This window comes from Terrapene carolina, unplaced genomic scaffold (assembly GCF_002925995.2).
Source record: "Terrapene carolina triunguis isolate 2854851 unplaced genomic scaffold, T_m_triunguis-2.0 Scaffold113, whole genome shotgun sequence".
NCBI lineage: Eukaryota > Metazoa > Chordata > Testudines > Emydidae > Terrapene > Terrapene triunguis.
The window spans coordinates 10,991,657-10,997,148 of NW_020664464.1; positions in this window are offsets into that span (position 1 = coordinate 10,991,657).

Here is a 5,492-nt window from a genome sequence, read left to right on the forward strand (position 1 = left end):
GAAAGTGTCTCTCTCTCTTATGTCAAAGTCATATGGGAATATATGCATAACACAAGTTGGCAGGTCTGCTGATTGCATGCTTTTGGTCCCCAATGGTTCTTTAACTGTAGCAGCTTTTACGGCTGCCAAGAGCTGAACTCACATTTTGGGACAATTTGAGAAAAATCCAATATAGAAGAATTTCTCTGGGGACTGACTCCAACCCTGATATACCACTAAGCATCCTGGAACAGGTTAGGTACCTACAGTGAAAATACACAGGGCAGTAGTGAATATGAACAAGGTTTTGCTCAGAGAACTATCCCCTTTACACAGAGGAAGTGTTGCACATGTGATGTGGGCTTAGAGAGCTGGAGTGCTTCAAGAGCTACCAGCTTGAGCCTCAGGATGCTACTGAAACCAACTGGGGAGGTTAAGTGCAGTAATTAGCGTTACTCAACTGACCCCCCCAGCCCCCATTGTGTATGTAGGTTGTATATGTTCACATAGTGACCGTTTCTGTCATGATAAGAAGCAAAGACCACACCTTGATATTTCACAATGTCATCAGACATTTGCACAGTTGAGATTTATGAACCAAAACTACAATTAAGATGAACTTTGAAAATAATGGCATAGTGCAGTGAGAACTGCAACCAGTGGGTCACATTTGCAACACATCTAAGGGTATGCCTACACTGCAAAGAAAAACCTATAGTGCTGAATCTCAGCGTCCTGGTCAGCTGACTTGGGCTCGTGGGGCTAAAAATAGCAGTGTAGACATTCCCGCTCAGGCTGGGGCCCGCGCTCCAAGACCCTCCACCTTGCCGGGTTTGAGAGCCCAGCTCCAGCCCAAGGGAAAGCATCTACACTGCTATTTTTAGCCCAAGCTCTGCAAGCCTAAAGGCTTGTCTACACTTAAAACACTACAGCATCACAGCTGTGCCACCGAAGCACTTCAGCATAGCCACTCCCTACACTGATGGGAGGGAGTCTCCCTTCGGAGTAGGCAATCCAGCTCCTGAAGAGGCAGTAGCGAGGGTAATCAAAGACTATTGCTGTCTACACAGGGATTTAGGTTGGCTTAACTATGCCACTCAGTAGTATGGCTTTTTCACACTCCTGAGCAACATAGTTATGATGATTTAATTTTCTAGTGTAGACCAGGCCTGAGTCAATTGACATGGGCTCTGAGACTTGACGTGAAGAGTTTTTCTTTTGCAGTATAGACATACCCTTAGTGACTTAGGAGCCTAAGCCCCACTGAAACTACAAAGTCATTTAGGCACTTTTTAAAATGTTGTCCACTATCTTTAGGCAGCATTGTAATATTTTTTAGAGCGACTGAGGCCCAAAGATAGATGGGCTATTGTGAATATGTATTCGATTACTTCAGGTAATAACTATTATGTAAATAAAAAACTACTGCTGTTGGATAAGCTACATTATGTCAAATTAAACATTTTTGCCTCTTTTCTAAATTAGATACAACCCAGCTAGCAGGCAAATACGCAGTGATGTACAAGTGACTATTTATGTAAGAAGCCTATTAATATACAGCACAAATGAGAATCCTGTGGAGAGTCTAATTCATTTCCTACACTGAATGACCATAATCACTGTACGGTTTAGCCGTGTCAACAGCTAAAGTTAGGTGGTGGGGAGCACTATATTTTGTATGCTGTAGTGAATTATGTAAAACCCTGATTTTATGTAAGGTAGTTAATTGCGGCATGTCCTTTGGAACATACTTAACATCTTTAATAAAAGCCTGGTTCAAAGCATTTAGCACTCCTGTTAACACTTCATTCCTTTTAGGATTTGGTTTTGACTTCATGTGTGAAACATTTACTTTTACTCACCATGCAATAGCTGAATGAAGAGGCAATGTTTGTTGTTCTATGGAACTATTGTCAGGCACTGTCAGAGAGCAGAGAACAAGGTATTTAACAGTTCTACGGCATCAGTTAAAACAGAGAGAAAGAGAGAGAGCATTTTTGTACACATCTTGGGTCAAGATTTCACCTCTTATGACAGGACTTGCCTTTGCTCTCGTTAAGCTCAAAGAGGTAACAGCCATTGGAGTCAGCAGATACTGACCTCTTTCCTGGCTTCAATTCAGCCTAACTTTAAGCATCTGCGCAATATGACTGACGAGAAAGTCACCACTGAAGGTTGACCAGTGAACATTTGTTAAAATGCAACTTGTTCTGTGTATACAGGGAGCTAAGTCCTGTTTAAAATCTTGTTAAAACCTTGTTAATTAGCTAACCCATTTAAAACACCTGTTTTCTGGGTCTAGGCATGTTCTCCTTTCTTAGCTCCCTGTAACCCCCAGCAGCTGCAAAGAAAGGCCTCCAATCCTCTCCGCTTCCTGGGCAGTAATTAGCAAAGGCCTCTGGTTCTCTCGGCGGTCAAAAATGTAAAGTATATGAAAATACATTGGTCAGAAATGGGTTCAGACATCTAGTGAGCGGAGAGTCATCCAGAGCTGGCTGCAGAACTTGCCTTCTACAAGCTGCCCTGGCTAGCTGCCGCTGAAGCCACCAGAACAGCCTCTCAAGGCCATATAGGCTTTCTCTACTTTCCGCCCACTAACACCATATTCTTCTTGTCCAGAGAAATATTGAAGCCAAGGTCAGCTCAGAGCCATGGATTTATACACTACAGGCTTCATAGATCTATACCTATGCTCTAATACCTATGCTTTTCAATCATGCTGGTAAGCACATTAGCTGGTTATTTCTGCTCATCAGTTAAATAGTTATTAACATGAACATTGCCATCATTAGGCCTGAGTTAACACACAATTCAGATGGATGGGACTGTTTTTTCAGGCTGTTGTCCCCAGCCTCAGGAAGCCATCTGAAAGGTTTACTTGATAGTATAAAAGCAACAACGCAGCCCAGAGATTTTACAAAGGAGTCCTAAAATCTGCTCTACAGCTTCTCTCTGTTTCCCACATCTGCTTACTTAAAAAGTCTCCTCACATGCAATTTATCTGCATTAACTTAATGTACTAACCTAATCATCGTGGAGTTCCTCATTCCTCAGGGTTGTAAGGCCGCACAGTGCCATACTGGAGTGGGCACACTGCTGCCATCTCATGTGAGCTAAAATTGTGCTTTATTTTCTTGTTTTGTGAGGACCTGGGAGATGTTCTCTAGCTTCAGAAGACTTAAAAATTATCTCCAGTCATCAAGGGGACAGACGCAACTGAATAATGTAGCTGTCCTTACCAGGGAACTAGATGTAAATAAGATTGCTGACAGTTTCATCCAGAACGCTACAATGAGACATAATGTCTTTAAACTGGGATGTTAGTGAAGATAGCTTGTAGGTAAGTGCAATGATTTTAATATATTGTAATTCCTAATAATGTAATTATGTAGTTCATAACAATTTAATCATTATTAAAATAGTAAAGATACCAATGATAGACATATTCAATAACTAGAATATGAAAGAAGTGTATAAATATGCTGAAAATAGCCCCCCCCCCCAAACCTGGCAGAGTGCCCCTCTCACCTCCAAACATACACACCTTTTCCAAAGCACCCATGGCAAAAACAAAAGTCAGTGCCTATGGAGCCCAGGACTACAGCTTGAATCTAAATTGAGATCCTAGGTGGAATGGTTTTTGGCTGGCTTCTTGATTCTGCTAATATTGCCATGTTCCTTTGATTGTCATAGATTTATAGTCTGCCTCCCTATAATTCTAGGTAGTCTGAATAATTACCTCACCTTTCACTCCAAGAAACAACAGAAGCTAGAATCACTTTGCAAAATGGCATGTGGATCTACAAAATTTCTGTTTTCAGTATTGCCAGTCCCTTAATCTTCACAAAATTTGCTGTGCATGATTCACTATAATTCAAACATTTTAATGAGAAAAGACAGAACTGTAAATTCTCCTCACTTACTGCAAAGATCCCTGGTTTACTACACACCACATTCTCTTTAGTTTTCTCTCTCACATACTGAATGTATTTTGCCCTTGTCTCCTCACCTAGTGATAAACCAGAAGGGAAAGGCCTACCTAATACTGCTAGCAGTGTGTACTCAGCTCAAGTGATAAAGAATGAAGATCATATGGCAAGTCCAGGCTGATGATGATCCCACAAAGTTAAAAGAAAGTCACCCCCACCTCAGACCTGATTTTCAGTCCCCAGCTATGTTTTGAACTCATGGTACCTAAGAGTAGGATGGATTAGGGCACTGAGCTCCCATGCTGACTTCATCAAAGCTTTCCTCTGAACATCTCCATTATCTGAACAGCTCTGTTAACCAAACCTATTATCTTTCCCCCTTGGTTTTCAAGTTGAGAAAGGGAAAGCAACTTCTTTAATGGCCCACAGATTGATGATTAACATTTTACATGTCCCTGCTGGTAAGTAAAAGAACTGTTTTGTGGACAGTGAAAATGCATGAGAGAAGGAAGCGGGAGTCAACTTGCTTTATTAAGTTGTACTGCTTCATTAATCACAATCTTTTTTTATTGCAGTGCTTAAAGCCAAATCTATTGTACTTCTCTGGAATGGATTAGATGAAAACCAAGTGCTCTTAATGCACCTTTGACATCTGGCCTAGCAGCTGGCTATCTGCTGTATTGCTCTTAAGACGTGTCGGGAGCCACATTTACTGTGACCATTCTAGCCCTTCTGATTTAAGCTACTGCAGAGGGCAATGAATTACCTTAAAAGAGCTCCTCTGTAAAACCCTAAGTTTTATACTGGACCCCTGCCAGCTTCACTGCTTCATGAGTATGAACAATCAGACAATTGAACTGATTTGACTTTACCACTCCTGGAGTTTCATTGCCTTTAACCTGGGGATGTAATGATGGTAATGCCATACTAAGTGCTTCTCCTAGGAGGGGAAATGTGGGCTGCTGGATCAAGTAGGGCACCCATTCTTGTTAGTTGAAAACTGCACTGATTTGCAGCAAGGAGTGACATAGATAGAGCACAATTAACTCAGTTCTGAATGCAGCTTATTTTCATTTAAGGCTTTTGGAATTACAAAGTGTCCTGATTTTTTTTTTTAATTGTGAGCACATTAAAAGACACGGGTGTTCCTCTGAAATTCTTTAAATTCTAACAACTGCTGCAAAAGGGTCAGCCCAGATGGGGTCCACCCAATCACACCCACAAATAGACACATGTATACAGAGAAGAAGAAAAAAAGAAAGACCAGTGTGACTTTGTACTGCACCCACACGGACGCTGCATATGGAGGTGACCATACTTCTCTGATGAGGCCACAGCTGGAATACAGCAACGTATTATTATGTACACACACTTACATACATTCCTCTAGGACTTCTATGGGAGGATATATCCCTTTTCAGTCTCTGGAATGATGTCCAGACCCTCTGTAGGTCATGCCAGCTCCATAAAGTCTGGGAACTAAGTGATAGTCCCACAGTCTCCTTCAAACTCCCTGTGTCTCTGCAATGGCAAGCTGCAATTTGCACCATCTGCAGCACTTCTAGTCCTCTTCTTCTTTTCCAA